This window comes from Peromyscus californicus, unplaced genomic scaffold (assembly GCF_007827085.1).
Source record: "Peromyscus californicus insignis strain IS unplaced genomic scaffold, ASM782708v3 Scaffold_14__1_contigs__length_90479793_seg_2, whole genome shotgun sequence".
Lineage (NCBI taxonomy): Eukaryota > Metazoa > Chordata > Mammalia > Rodentia > Cricetidae > Peromyscus > Peromyscus californicus.
Genome location: NW_026294436.1, coordinates 72445629 through 72462213, shown reverse-complemented (window position 1 = coordinate 72462213; position 16585 = coordinate 72445629). Strand labels below are relative to the sequence as shown.

The window sequence follows — 16585 nt, the reverse complement described above, 5'->3', positions numbered from 1 at the left end:
GAACAGGGCACTGGATTCATTTTCTGTGCACCCAGGGCCTTGGACAGTTCACATTGTCCTGCTGAGAGCCGAGTCTGGGCCGGGGCCTGGCTCAGTGGGAACAGTACATGCCTCAAAAGCATAGGCCCTGATTTGATCCCCTAGAACCTACATTCCAAGAAGTCAGGCGGAGCACGCTCGTAATCCTAGTGCTGGAGAGGCAGAGACGGGACGATCCCTTGGGGTTCACTGGCCAGCTGGCCTAGCCCACCCGGCAAGTTCCAGGCCAGTGAGAGACTCTGTCTCAAAAACCAAGATGGATGGCACCTGAGGAAGGCTACTAAGGTTGTCACATCTGTACACACACACACAAACACACTCATACACAATGTGTATACAGATAGACACACATGTACACATGGGTGCATGAGTACACACACATGTGCACAGACACACTCAAGTGTACACAGGTACACACACAAACATGTACACAGGTATACAGATACAGACACACACACAACACACTCATATACACACATGTACACACACATAAACATGTGTATATGAGTACATACACACATGTATACAGGTACACACACAGCTGTACACAGGTACATACACACATGTGTAATAGGTACACCCACATGAACACATGCGTACACAGATACACACACAGGAGAAATCAGCAGCATCAGATGCTCCAAAATCACGTCTTAAGAGGTCACAGAGGTGCACCCAGACACGAATACTCCTTACAAGAGTGCAATAACACAGTAGAGTGGCACTCAGTGGTCTCACTTCTGGGGACTGAGCGAAGGCCAGCGTCAGGAGCGAGGTCCTTCTCTCTGGACAGCCTCTGTGACCAGCCCTGCGAACAGGACGGGGCTGGTTCAGAGCAACGGAACCTGGGTGAAGACAAATCCCTCCCTTCGGTCTACAGCTTCAAGTGTTTCTTAACATCAAACACTTTTATGGCTTAGAAATGAAAACATCACCTGGTTTGAGTTGTATTTCTTTCCCTTGCAGGTTTCTGGTGGAGATGTCAATAAATCTAATACAGCCAGAAAGAAAAGGAAGAACAATAAAAATAAGGATAAAGGTCATGCCACTTCATCAACCTGTAATCAAAAGGGAGCGGAGGTGGGCACCAATGCCGCAACCGTCTTCTCTCCCTCTGCTGAGCTCCATCTGTGGATCCGTCCCGGGAGAAAGAATATCTGGTCTGGGGCTTTGGGGTTTTTGGATACTGTTACCCCCTCCTCTCCTCTTCCCTCTTTAATGGGTTCTAGAAAAAGCATAGGAGATTGCTGTTTCAGCAGCCAGGGAAAAGAGGGTGGATATGCTGTACGGGGTTATTTTTATATTTAATCCAAGAGAGGTCTATGCAACCCAGATGACTCTGAAAAGCATTTTAGGAAGTTGGCAAGGGAGCAAGCCACCTCCTGCTATCTCCCGCTGAGAAGTAACCATATCCACGGTATAGATATGTTCTTCAAAGATATCAATAGCACAGATAATTAAGTTAGCGCAGCAAACCAGCTACATGCTTTGAAGTGTGCCTACAGCTGATGTACTAGCCTTTCCCTCGCCTGGTAGGCTAAGCCTACAATCTCCTCACACATGTTAACAATCCTGTGACCTTTAGTCCATCCTCATTATCACATCATTTAAGTTGCCCAACCACGTGGGGCCCACCATAAAAAACACTGCTTGGAAACAGGGATAGCAAGTTAACAGGCTTAGATTCAGACTCCAGAGGGGTCAGGGGAACCTTCCAGAAGGGGAGAAAAGAGTCTCTAGATTCAGCTCTACTGCTGCAGAAAAAGAGCACCACGGGACACAAAAGTGGGTCCTCTGTTGCGGAATATCTGTACACTGTGTGAAAGTGTATTGCTGTGATTGGTGTAATAAAAAGCTGAACAGCCAATAGCTACAAAGAGGTTAAGCTTTGTAGCTTAAGAAGAGGGAACTCTGGGAAGAAGAAGGGTGGAGTTGTCAGACATGGAGGAAGCAGCCTAGGCAGTGTGGAGAGATGAGGTGACGAGCCACTAACAGACCGTAGATTAAAATAAACAGGTTAAGCTATAAGGGCTAGTTAGGAACAAGCCTAAACTATAGGCTGAGCTTTCATAATTAATCAGTCTCCAGGTCATTATTTGTGCCTGGCGGTCCAAGATTAGTCCAACAAGAACACTTGCTACGGTCCTCAGACTTAGAAGCGCATAAAAGCTCAAACTACTGGGGCTCGTCCCAAAGCAATGAGTGACTGGTCCTGACCCAGTCTTTGCTTTTTCTGCGTGTTTCCCTTTTGTGTTGTGTATGCACATGTGTGTAAGGGTTCATGTACACGTGACCATGTATGTGAAGGGCAGAGGTCATAACTGGGCATCGTCCTCTATTTTTTGAGTGTGGGGGGGGGTTCTCTCACTGGACCTAGAGCTTGGCCTTGGGGCTGAAATGACAAGTCAGCAATCTACTGGTATCTCCTTGTCCCAGCCTGTCCCCAAACTGAGGTCACAAATGTGCACTGCCACACTTGGGGAGCCAAACTCGGGCCTTTACACTTGTTCAGCAAGCACTTTGCCTGCTGAGCCCTCCCCCCATATGCCCTGCATCTTAACAAATGCCAGAGAAACCCCGAGTTTGTCGTCCTCCGACAGTGTTTTATGGAAAGAGAAAGCACAAATCAAGTTTCTCAGAACTCCAGGAGTATGTGCGTGTGACCCCACAAGCAACCACTATACCTTATCTCTTCTTTTTGTATTTTATATCATTCAGTCTTCAAAACATAAATTATAGATAGCCGTAGGAACTGAGGTCGAGCAATGTCAAGTCACTTCATCTAAGGGGGTCAGCCTTTTCTAACAGAGAACCCTTTAGGGAATAAACAAATGATGGGTATCAATTTAACCACTGGGTCTCGACTTTTCTATCCAATTCTCGGGCCTACCCCATTTATGCCAGGCTCAGCACATAAACTCCAGCAAGCCTCATAGCATTGATACTGTGCATGCACACACACACACACACACACACACACACAAAGAGAGAGACAGAGACAGAGAGACAAAGAGAGAGACAAAGAGACAAAGAGAGAGACAGAGACAGTCAGAGAGAGAGCGCAGGATTGATGCACACATGTCTGTGTTAGCCAGAAGTCATCCTTGGGTGTCACTTCTCAGGAATCATCCACTTGGTTTTTGAAAGATGATCTCTCTTAACTGGAGCTCATGGTCAGCTAGGTGGGCTAGCTGATCCTTGGGAATCCTCCTGTCTCACCTCCCTAGGGCTGAGATTACAAGTGCAGCCTACCATGCTGGGCTTTTCTACGTAGGCCCTGGCGATAGGACTCAGGTCCTCGTGTAAGAGGCCAACACACTTGACCAGCTGCGCCATCTCCACAGCCCTTCATCCTGCCATGAAAACAGGTATGGGAACTCCATCTCCCCCATCTCAGGTGCTGGGTCTGGGAACTCAACTCGCTGATCTTCAAGCAGAAGTCCTTCTATATGAAGAAAAAGTTGGAAGTCTCTGAACAGCTACTAGAAAGATAAATCATCCAGGGTATCCATTAGTGCCCCATAAATTCCACTACTCAGAATGCTGATATATTTCTAGTGATTTGTGATGTTGTCCTTTCCGAGTTTTGATGGCAACTTAGGTTTAATACAAAAAGACCAGTTTGGCAAAGGTAAAATATCTAGCCATGACAAACCTAATTGTCTATACTCCCAGTCCTCTGGTTGGTGTGAAAGCAGCAGATCTCAGCTTCTAGAAGCTTCCAGCCAAAATCCCCACTGGGAATATGACTTCTCGTGTGGCATTTCCAGGAGGAAATCCCACTGTTAAATGTATACTCGAAGGAAATCCCAGGAGGCCTGCTTAGAGAAATTTTATTTTATTTTTATTTCAAACTTAAGTGGGCTTGAACTCACCCCTATGGTGATATTTTAAGAAGAAACCTCCATCTCCTTTCTGCAAACTCAGAATGAGATTCAGGGCACAGCCAGCTCGAAGGAGACAGTCACAGGTGGGAAGGGACACCTCGTGTTTACAAGGCTGGGCTGCAGAGAATACTCACCCTGCGTCACTTACATACCGTCTAAAAACTAGCGCGGTCAATCACGATCATAGGAGAAGAAAAGACAGACAGGCGTAGGGGTCTGTGCAGAACTGGACCATGCTGTGTTACACAAGCTTTCTCCATCCTCTCTCTAGACCCAAACATAAGCCTACTTTTACGACAGGAAACCTTATGTCCTACAAGAATAGCCCCATAGAATAAGAGCCTGAGCAACCGGGAGCATTTAGGAACGCAAACTCTCCCTGTTTCCTCCCGCTTCCTGCCAGGAGCTCATTATTGTCCCGCGGGCTCCAGGATTGGAGGGTACAGCCACTGTACCTCCACTGTGAAGTCACTCTGAGGCTGAGATGAATTGACACAAAGGCAGAGGCTTTGAACAGTGTCTGTTACATCCAGTGAGTTCTCTAGAATCTGAAGCCATAAATCATGGCTGTGGCAGTAGGTGGCTCTGTTAGCCATGAGACACACACTGGGATTTCAACACTTGCAGAGCAAGTGTGTGGCTTGTTCGCAGTCTGTAGAGGTTTCTGTGTCTCTTCTATGGCCTATGGGGAGAAGTCATAATTACAGTGCCAACCATCTTACAAATCAACGGTTATTCTAGCTACCCACTTCCATGTGGCTTTTGTATTCTGCGTGTGTCTAAATCGGGTCCTCTTGGTCTTGACACTGTCAATAGTTGAGAATTGATAACTCATCAGTGTGCCTGTTGTTGGGGGTACTGCCTATTCATTACGTGATGTTTTCAGCATCCCTGGGGTCCACTCACTAGATACCAACAAAACCTTCTATCCAACCATAATAACCCAGATTGTCAAGATATTGTCAAATGTCCCTTGAGGGAAAATTATCACAAGCTCAGAACTACTGGTCAAAATTCATTTTGGAACAAGCAAGTAAGGTCTCTAGATCATGCCTCGGGCATAAGACAGTCACCCTACAACAAATTTGACTTACACAACAAATAGCATTTTACCAGTGGTAAGTGAAACCCCCAGCCTGGCAGGGTCAATGAGATGTTTAGCTCTAACAAGCTATGGTGAGCAAAATAGTCCAAACTTCTCCATATATGCAAACTCAACATTTAATTTTCTGCAAGATTACCCACAATAATTACAAAGTTTCCATAATACAGCCTCAGAGGCTTGGAACTCTGAGATACATAAGAATTGATCTGTTATCTGTTATCTTTGCCATGTACTGTGTCCATGTAACAAACCAAATAGGTGTTCACAATATTCTCCTCTAATTTCTAGGAGTATTAAAGTGAAACTTTCCTAAAATTAGATTATTTAGCTATCTGGTGAAGAGAAATACACAGCAAACCCATAGCATAAAAGTAACCCTGCCGTTACCAAACACTCACTTTGTCCATAAGCATGTATCCTTTAATTGAATATTTTTGCCTTGTGCATTCTAAATCATAGTTTGACATTCTAAAGATGTTAAAATATTTTGTGGTAGCTGCTACTGGTTAATGATGGCTCGAAGGTAACGAGTTGACATTCACGTGACACCAGTTTGTTCCAGCTGCCAGTAACACGGAGACCTTTTGAAACATTCCGATAGCTGGAGTGGACTTTCTACCAGGAATCTGTAGTCAAATGCTGACTATGGTAGATCAACTCGAAGATTTCAGAGCCATTATCAAAAGACATAATTTCTTTGTCATGGTCTTAGCATTAAGCTGGGTCAAGAAATCCATCCTAAAATACACACAGATGTATCAGGATCTTATTTACCTGATAGTCATCGAAGCTCACAGGAGAGAAACCATACATTCATTTCACCTTCTGATAGTCACGTGACTAATGTAGCCATATTCCAAATCAAAACAAATAAACAGACACCCACATTTCAACTGAGTATGGATCCAGTGAATTTTTTTTTAATTAAAGGTACTGGATTAGGAATGTTGCACCATCCCACACTTCCTTGGCCGTTCTCTTTAAGATGATATAAGGACAGGGCCGCTCTATGGCGTGGGAAAGCAGGTGGGCCCAGAACTAGATAACACAGGACTTAAACTGATAAGCACAAAGTCATTTCGCTTTTGCATTGAGTGGCCGGAGTCCAGGTGAGAATAGATTATGTCTCTGCTCTACTATGTGACCTCATAGATACTGGGAAATGATAGAAATAGAACCATACAGGGAACGGACAGAAGAGGAGATTGGCGTCATGGGAAATCCTTCCCAGGACACTGACCCTTCCCTGCCTCTTTCTCCTGCCCTCTTCTCCTCCCACCCCACACTGTCTTTTCTTTCTTTTCATTATTTATTTTATTCTCAGTTTTGTGTATATATGTATGTGTATATGTAGGTTTGTGCACCTGAGTACGGGTGCCTGAGGAGGTAAAAAGAAGGTGTCAGATTTCATGGAGCTGGAGTCAATTGTGATCCCCTGATGTGGATACTTGAAACAGAACTCCAGCCCAAGCAGCAAGTGCTCTGAACCACTGATCCATCTCTCCATTCCTTGACTTTACTAGTCAATGGAGAATAAAGTGTGAATTGGTACCACCTTACAGTCTTGGCTACCACACTCAGGACACATGACCTTCAAGTGTTTTCTTCCCACATTTCTCTGGGGCCTTTCCCCGCTTCTGTCTACTCCATACCCAATCACCAGTCCTACTTTTCATTAAGCCTCTTCCAGATTGAAGATCCTGTAAGATAGGATCAACCTGGATCTAGATACTTAGAAGAACCAGTTTCTAGTATTGTTATTTTTTAACAAACTTATTCTGAGCAAGCTGCTTCATCATGCAATGCTAACAACTCAGCTGTAAAAGGAAAATGATAATTTGTGACTTCAAAACATTCACCACACAAATACCATGTATTATTAGAAGAAATATTTATATTTAGAACAACAGAGAGTCATTTTGCGTATTGTTTTACTTGAAGCCATAAGAAGGCAATTATTGAATCAACAATCATACACTCAGACTGTTTCACACAAGGACAGTCATATGGTTCTGTGACCTTGAAAAGGGAAAGGCAAACAGTCATGGCTTCTCCATTTGTTCAGTTCCTTCTCTCCACCTCCAGCATGTCAAAACACTGAAAACTGAGACTGGGACTGGGGAATCCCTCAGTTTTCCCCAAGAAGGGCTGTGAGCCTCCAACTGTGGCCTCAATTCTATAACATTCAAACTATCTTAAGTAGTCTGACCTTGATAGTGACCTTGGGAATGATGAGGATTTCCCAGTTCCCTCTTTGCAGTCTACCTTGGACCGAATTCCATTTCCAACAAATCACAAACAGAAGTTTGGCATGTTATTGTTTTTTGGCCCCCTGCACTTACGGCAGCCTACATCTTCCAAACGAGCATGCAGAGCAGGAAGGACCCCTTGCAAGGAAACCCCATCTGCTCCTCAGACAGAGTGCCAGTTCCACATCACAAGAGCCGTGGGTGGGTGGCCATCTGGGGAGAATGCCATAGCACCCGGTGGGCCCCAGGAAGCTAAGGCACAAGATGGCACAGTACTCTGTTCAGCAGCACCCAGCCTTTGTTCTAGAAGACAGGAAGAACCATAGCTCTCTATCACTCCCCAAAGACATGACATGGTGACAGCCTTGCCGGCTTGTAGCGGCAGCACACTTGTATAAGAGGATACGAGGGCTACTTCAACAAGACCCTCAGTAAAGACCTAGGTGTGTGTGACTCTCCTCTATCATGTGTCCTCCAGTTTTTACAAGTCAATGTCATCACAATCACATCACTGAGAAAAGAGAGGAAGCTTTCTCTGGGGTGTCAGAATCTAGAGGACAGCTTTCCTGCCTGCATACGAAGCTGAGTGGCTTGGTTTCCTTATGTACAGTACTGAGAAGGAAATGTGGCTTGTTTAGCTCAGAAGATCTTTTAAAATTAACTTAAAGGGGAGGGGTATTTTTAAATGAAAAGGATCAGACCACACTGAATGCATAGCTTTCTTTATGGATATTAGTATAATCTGTGCCCAAGCTTCAAGAATGTAACCAGACTTTAGGCTTTCCTCCCTTCCCCTGCCAGGGTTAGTATGTGAAGAAGTGTGGAAATGGTTCCATTTTTTGCCTTGTGCTGATGTACCAGCTCTTTTTCCTCTTTTTGTGTCTATCATTACTTTTGTATGAAATTCTTATAACATAATATGGAAGATCGTTCCAGACCTAAAGGTTAAATCGTCATGACGCAAATCTCAAACTGTCATTTTATACTCACTCGGGTTTTGACTAAATAATGTCAAAAATGGGTTAAAATGAGAATGACCCTAGACTATCTACTCTCCCCTACTGAAAGGGCTGCCTAAACTGTCTAAATACGAACTAAGTCTCTCTCTCTCTCTCTCTCTCTCTCTCTCTCTCTCTCTCTCTCTCTCTTTCTCTTCTTCTTCTTCTTCTTCTTCTTCTTCTTCTTCTTCTTCTTCTTCTTCTTCCTGCATCTTCCTCTTACTTCTCAATTTTCATTCTAGAAAATCAACTTTTCTACTTTTTCTGAAGAAGAATAAAGTCCTAGAAACTGTCTCCATTTGAGAGAGGCAGGATGCAAACACACCCTGGGAAGACAACAGACTCCTAAGCCAGCCCTGCCATTCATTGGCTGTAGTCATCTTCAAGGCTTCCTGTTCTCATCTGAAGGATGGGGCTGAAAATGTCCATCATGTTAGAACAATGAGGGGATTGGATCAATTAGATACCACACATTTCACATGGCATAGTGTCTATTTAAATGGCACAATAAAGAAGAGCCATTATTTACATTCAAACTAAAAGTCAACTTCTATATTTGTAACATTGAGGATAATCTGAAGGACGGGAAATTGGGAGGAGAATCACAAAGTAAGACACTGTTCCACCAGTGTTGAAAACAAAACAAAAACAACAACAAAAATAAAAATAAACAAAGAGCCATCTCATTGTTAGTAATATTTACTGAGCATTTAATGTGAGGCAGACACTTTTCTTCGATGCTACGCCCATTAATTCAGTCCTCACCACGGTCCTACGAAGCAGCTGGCGTGATGATTCCAACCCAGGATAAGAAAAGAAACAGAGCGGCTCCGTTGATCATCTACCTCATCCCGGAACCTTAGCATGGAGTCCAGTTCCAGAGCTATGTCAGAAAGCATCCTCTAAGGTCATGAAAATCATGTAGGGTGGCACCTTTAAGACCAATTAACAACAATAAAGTGCTGGAGTCTACTTCTTACAGCCTTCCTATTTAAATGACTCCAGCTGCTCTTAATTCACCAACATTCTAATTTCTTCCCTTGTGGAAGGAAGAAACCAGTGCATCCAAGCTAAGGTTTTAAGAACTTAGAGCCCTGGGCATCACCCATCAATATCAACATTTTTGTTATCATTACCGCCATGGATGATTCTGTGCCAAGCAACAAGCAATTCTTCACCTACGTTTTCTATATGTGCTACAATACAAGGAAATGTTGAAGACTATTGACCCTCCCCCAATCTAGATGCACACTTACAATCTTTTGTTTATATTTCTACCACACACAGGCAACTCCACCATCAATCTCTAAAAAGGAAAGATCAACAAAGTTTGCTGCTACCTTTTACAGCCCCTAAAGGATTAAGCTAAGCGTTTACCATAGGTAATTTAGTATAATCCTCAGAACAAACCTACTACATTTACATTACAGATACTTTTAGCTCAGTCTCTCAGCAAAGAAGGCCACAGCCCCGATTGGTCAACTGTCTTTCTCAAGATCACAAGGGTGTTTAGAGGAAGCCACAGCCCTGATTGGTCAACTGTCTTCCTCAAGGTCACAAGGGTGTGTAGAGTACAGCTTTACAATTTGACCTAGATTTCTGTCATTTCTTCCTGTAGACACTTTGAGATGGCTCACCTTTTTCTAGACTGGGTGGTTTTTAATTCCATGTATAAGCTCTGTTTGTAATCTGTTCCACTATAAGGCAGGGCTCTCAGGAATGTGCCAACAGGAAGGAGACCCTGAACTTCTGTCCTGACTTCACACTCACAAGTTTTATGACCTTGAACAGCCTTTATGTTGAAGCAAATGAACCACTTCCAGCTCCTGCCTTGTAGGTTTTATGATGTCTGGAAAATGGCTTGCTATCGTCCTCCATTCTAACCAGAAAAGATCCTAGAAAGGGTTCACTGTGCTGGTTTCACTTGGTGGCCAGACCATCAGGCAAGGGTAGTTAAGGAAAAGGCTGGCTGGGAAGTGTGAGAAAGACATCCACCTCACAGCTGTCCCTGCCTGAATAGGGCCATGGGTAAACAAGAGCTCCTCTCTAGAGATCTCTGCTGGCAATCTGTTTTCATTCCTTTCTTGGGGGAGAAAGAGAGAAATTCATATTTTCATGGAGAATGTATTGCTTTCTACATGAAACTGCCAAAACCCCAACTGGAGACAAAATCCATCTGACAAAATCCCTTAGCTGCTTTGATTCAGTTCTTAAAGGAGATTAGTTGTTGGAAGGTCACACGGAAGCCTTCCCACTGCACACTACAGTGTGGAGTTTCAAAGCCTTCACTACTGAAGGGATCTCCGTGCTTGATGCCCCCTCTCTCCATGGTGTTTAATCAATGAATCAACAAATAGTTCCTGAGCAAGGCTTCCCTGGGGTCTGCAGGTCACTTCAGATGTGACTCTCCAGTTCAATCGTAGGAGAAAAGAAAAACAGATTTTTTTTTTCTGACTCCTCTAAAAGTTCCCATTTATAAAACCAGAGCTGGCATCAAAAGGCTGCTGGACTCCTGTCTCTCTTTTCCCAAGCTCTGTGATTCATACAGAAAAAGGCAATGCAATGTAGCAGAGAGAACACAGGATGAAGACAAGGGAAGGGGGAGGCTAGAAATGGAAGAAAAAAAAAACCTGGAAGGGGTGAGGCGAGAGGACTGAAGGAATATGACCTTTACGCCACAAGGACAAAGGTCAAAAGCGAGAGAAATAGCATTTCAAGAAATGTCTCCTTGATGGTGTAAACCCTCTGCTCACAGACCTGCTGCTACTGATTTTTAATACAAATAACAACCTTGGTGGCCAACTAAGGAGCACTGAGGTTTAAACTCATAGGATTAGGGGTTTGTTTTTATTTATTATTATTGTGTACATGTACCCTCACTCTATCTAGCAAGAGTGCCATGTATCTAATTGAATGTCTAAGATTTAAATGTCCTTTTTCCCTCAACTCTCGCAATGGGGTTCTATACGGTCTCAACACCCCCAGTATCAAAAGTCCTAATCTGCATAAGAAAATTTTAAAACTCAATTAATCTTCCTAAATAACTTTGCATGAAAAAGAAAAGCATATATGATATCATCTCAGGCTTTGAATAAAATGTTGTGCAAAATATTACATGTTGCAGTATACTGACTTGTGGTCTCCCAGGTGAGGACACATGACAGCAGGGGCAGGCAGAGATATAAATGCTGTCCTTCCCTGGCTAGCCCACAGCAGGACTCTACTTAACTATGCATTTTTCAACCAAAATAAACAATGAAACTAAGCAAGAGTTTATTGAGCACATACTGTGCCAGATAGGGTGCTGAATATTTTCTACCTAGGATCCCTTCTCACCCTCTCAACCATCACTGGCATGCATTAATGCCCTCCGTCTATTAATGAGGATACAAAGGTCAAAGAAGAGATGAAGCCTGCTTACACAAAATCTTAAGATTGTTCAGCCCGAAGCAAAGACTCCAACACACATCTCCACAGACTGTGCCTCCTTCCAAGTCCCCGGGGATGACACTTTTAGTTGTGTCCTTCAGCTTAGGCAATCAAGGTGAGGACACATTAGGAACGGCGTTTTTATTATAATTACCCTAAACCTCTCTCTGATATGATATTCTCAACATGTACCTGAAAATCCTCTCCCCCAACACACATGAGTTACCTGAGTTCCAACACCTTTAAGCACAGCTGGTTTGAAAGTACCAAGCAAAACCTAACCCCACATCCTCACCCAGGACATTCCAAAGAACTTGTCAGCTTAGGTATCACTGAGACACTCCAGCATATTTAACACACTGATGAAAAAAACAACCACCACTCGTCAATATAAGTACGGTGTTAGCAGGTAGCCCTTCCAGGTCTGAGCAGTTCGCTACATAAAATCTTGAGAGCAGATGGAGAGGCTGATACTTTTGGCTCTCCTTGAGCTCCCGGCTCACATCTTCCAGGGGCTGATGGGTCCTACCTCAGTGATGCTAATCGGGAAGTATACACCTGAAGTCTACACAGCTCAGCATGACCTCAAAGGCTGTCCAATTATGTAGCTAGTCAGAAGAGTCTGTACATCAAAAGAAGGCAAAATACAAGCACGTCACTGTCACTGTCTCTTGCTCCCAGGTTACGTGGTCATATGCCACCCAGGGGGGGTGGGGATGGAAGCAGAGCCACCCCACCGTTCAGCTCTTTCACTTTAAGACAGACATGCCTAGCTGAGTCCTTAGCTTCAAGTGTCCATGCAAGTTTCAGACTGAGAGCACCCTCATTCCTCTACACCGTGTGTGACAAGGCCCACCTCCAAACCCCAACAAGGGCATAGCTGCGCTTCTGAGATGCTCTCAGGCCCACAGAGTGGTGGGCCAGAATTTCTCTGCTTGTCTCTAATTACAAGCACAGCTGGACACAGTTCGCCAAGCTAAGCATGAGTTAGTACCTAACACGAGTGCGGTTCGTTCTGGGGTTTTTTTGTTTGTTTTTGGTTGAAATCAATTTTATAAAGACCATCATTTTCACATATGCTTCACCATCCCTTCCAGAGAAATGCAAATGTCATTATGAGACCTGGCCCTTTGAATCCAGAAAAGCTCTAGAGGCACTAAAAAACAAACAAACAAACAAAACAAAACCCTCAGGTTAGACCCAGCACTCCCCCTCCCCACAAGCCTCCATGTGCTCATTACTATCCTGCAAAAGTTGATTTGAAAGCCAGTAACATTTTTTCAGAAAGACTGAGGTTACAGATTAATCCAGAGAACAAGGAAGAAGCAAGAAGACAGATGTGCCACTTAAGAGGGACAGAACGGAGGGACCTGTGATCCTGTTACAGCTGGTCCAGGGGACATGCGGTGTGCAGCAGCACGACCTTCCATAAGAAAACCCCAACATACTCAGTCCTAATTTGTTTCCTTCATTTCTAAAATAAAGGTACTTACCACCGAAAATCCACAAGTCCCCACACTTTGCCTACAATGCACAGGCCACCTTTCTCCTTGGAAGCCGAGTGGGGCCTGTCAACTTCAAGGAGATCCCTACTCTAGTGGGTTAGAACTAGGCAAGCGGGGAGGGGGAGAAAAAAGACAGACTTTCCCTTTAAAACTGAATAGAAGCGGATACCAAATCACATGACCTTTTACCGTAATTTCTGTTAAAATCATTTCATGTCTGGTTGCTCCTGCTCTCCTGGCTCATTTGTATTGTTTACAACAAGCCACTGCACAGCCAGTTAGTGGTGGCTGACTCCATGGTTACCCGTTTTTACATTCACTAGTTAAATGGAATGCATCTGGGCTGTGGGTTCCAGGGAGCAGGCTCTTAAGTAACCACAATCCAGCTATCAATCAGGCTAATCTGAGAGAAATTAATCTTATAAACATAAGTATTGTTGCAGATTAAAAATTGATAGAAAGGGGCCACCAGCTTTTACAGACTGGAGTTCCAAAAGTGGACAGGCCGAGATTCACCTCAGAGCCTGGCAGTGTTTGGTCTGTGGTCTTCCTCTGACAGCCAGTCAGATTGGGGGCCTAAAAAGCTTTCAAAGGTAATACGACCACCCTTGACAAACAAATCCACCACCACCTCCCCCAGAGCCCTGAGTCTTTCTTTCACCTGGGTAGCCCTTGGAATCAAAACACAGGTTTAACCAGACTGCAATCCCAGCAAAGTAAATTAAACAGATGCATACAGGACCGTCAAACACCAGACAAGCACTGAGTAGGATTCAATTAAAACCGAACCTCAGAGGAATACGCTATGAGTAAATTATAACTGCAAACTAGTACAGTTTATGGAGAGCAAGCATGCTGCAAACTCATTCCATTGTCCATGAATTTTTGTAGTTAATTCTTTAAAAGCATTCCCCCAAAGCTAACTTGTTTCTCAAGATGGACAAGACCCACAATCATCGGCTCTAATAAAAATCGAGGAGTTGTAGAGCTTAATGCCCACAATAATTGGCCCACGAGTCACATCTATGTGCTAAATGAGAAGGGCAAATAGCTAAAGCTAAGATATTACAACCCCGTCTACTGCAAAGTCACTGTATCAGAGGCTACAATTGATCTGTTGCCTCAGAACGAATTGAAACTGAATGTAACATAAGATCGGAAAAATCCCTCCTGTACTGCTAATCGGATATTGTATAATGGTTGATTGCAGCTTTGCCTTGTCCTATTGCTGCCTAAATCATACATACTTACACGTTCTGGGCTCTTCCAAGAGTTTGGTGCAGTTTCAAGGACAAATGTCTTAAGCAAGCCTCTCTACTGTGCAGCAGGGAGCCTGCTCGGATCTGATGACAGGAGCCTGGTGCTAAATCTGACAACAGAGGAGGAAACTTCCTGTGTGAGGAGGGGATCTGGGAGAGGCTCGGGTTCAAAAGGCAGCTGGGAAGGTGCTGCTTGGTCTGCTCCGGGCTGTGTGGACAGGGTAGCCGCTGAGCTGTGTTTGCAGCCCTGCAGAAAGGAACCTTTACTGAAAACCAATGGTATCACATTTCAGAGGAGCCCGTGCCAAGTGCTGGAGAGCAGAGCAACCTTTGACAACTTCACACAATTCACCCCAGCGGACTCCAGCACAGGTCAGGGAGGAGTGTGGAAAGAGTCTCCCCACCGCCAGGTCTCATCTCCGTGTCTCAGTCCAGCACCCAGCTAACCAAAGGCTAGCACCCGCTGGACATAGCGCCAGTGCAAGGCACTCCCTGCATTTAACTTGAACCCAGCTTCTGCCTTGGCTGCCCTCACCCATCATGTCCTATAGGCTAACGGAACTTCACCCATTCATCCAGTCTGTACTTGTGTGTATGTGTTTATGTATGTTTTATAGTGTGTGTATGTGTTTACATAGGCGTGTGCATGTTTGTGTATGGGTCACATGTACATGTATGTGTAGATGGACATCCTGTGTCTTCCTCAATCATTCTCTACCTTATTTCTTGAGAAAGGTCTCCCACTGAACTTGGAGCTCACTGATTGGCTACTGGCCACAGGAGCCTCAGGAATCCTCCTCTTTGCTTCCCTAGCACAGAGACTGCAGCCACTTGGTACCACTCTGGCTTTGTACAAGTGTGCTGGGAATTGGAACCCAGGTCCTAATGCTGGCCGAGCAGGCACTTGGCTGGCTGAGCTACCTTCCCAGATCCTTGATTCAAAATCTTCAAGTGTGCTTGCCTCTGTTTTTTCCTCCACCCATTTTGTCTGGGACCCCCCATGATGGTCCTGAGAGGTAAACTGAGAGGAAAATAAGGCAAGATCTAGTCCTTTCATAGCGAAATCTAGACTGTGACAATTAGGGGTGGGGGGCGATTTTAAAACAACTGTGTTGTCAAGACAAACTGAAAGTGACTGCAGAACATAGCTCCAAGTGAGCTCGCTAACCTAAGAGATGATGGGGCACCGAGAACAGATGAGTAATAAAGGATATGGGTCCTACCCTCCATTACGGGAACCACATTCTCAAATTCTCAGTCTTAATATGGAAGAGGAGAAGCATTGAAACTTGACTATCTCCAAGAATGAAAGGTGTTCTTATCTTATTACAGTCTTATTTTTTTATTTGGGGGGGGGGAGGTAGATGTAGAGTTCAGAGGTTAATTCTCTCCTCCCATCATTTGTGTTCCAAGGATCAAACTCAGGTCATCCGGCTTGGTGGCAGGAGTTTTTACTCACTGAGCCATCCATCCCTTTGGCCTGCTGTGAGTAAAAGTAAAAGGAAGATAAGCAGCAGTGACAGGGACCATGATAGGGGATGGGCAGTGGCTAACAGCAAACACAATCCAAATCACTGAGCACTCCATTATCTGTGAGGTCCATGCTACCTTGCCCTTCTCGCTTACCCCTGTGATGAGACTACACAAAGGCCTATGGAAAAGCATTTTTCAATACTGTGCATCTTGCTTCAGAGGGCAGAAACCACAACTGGCCTCTTCACAGAGGCCAGAGGAAATGTTTTGCCCTCCTTATCTAAAGGCTGGCCCAGCAGCTGCCTGGGAAAATGGTGAACTATGTGAGGCCTTCTTTTTGCATGTTGGCCACACACTGCATTCTAGGAACAGTAACGATGCGCTCACGTGTGAAAGCTACCCCAGGCCACGAATGGAGTCGGTTTAACTTCTGTCCTGACTCCACCACTCCACCCACACGAGATCAACAGTTGCTCAGAATATCCATATTTCTGTTTTTCTCATCTATGAAAGGGATGCATTCTCACCGCCGTTTAAGATTTTTGTGAGGATTTAAAGGCTAACATATGTTGGGGACGGACCTCAGAGCCTGGCACTCGGGCATTCACAAACATTTACTGAGCCTCTGTTAACAGTCAGGC

The 16585-nt window shown here is 44.5% G+C and overlaps 1 protein-coding gene across 14 annotated transcripts in view; it reads right to left on the bottom strand.

Moving 5' to 3' along the window:
* Esrrg (estrogen related receptor gamma) overlaps positions 1 to 16585 on the bottom strand; it is a 631549-nt gene that overhangs the window by 563000 nt on the left and 51964 nt on the right. For 2 of the 14 annotated variants that reach the window (XM_052737968.1, XM_052737970.1), the window contains exon 1: positions 14464 to 14684. The exons of 11 other annotated variants lie outside the window; for them this stretch is intronic. The gene's annotated coding sequence lies outside the window, so the exon portion shown is untranslated. Of the gene's footprint in view, positions 1 to 14463; positions 14685 to 16585 lie in introns of those variants that run through there. One more of the 14 variants, XM_052737962.1, reaches the window with a different exon arrangement.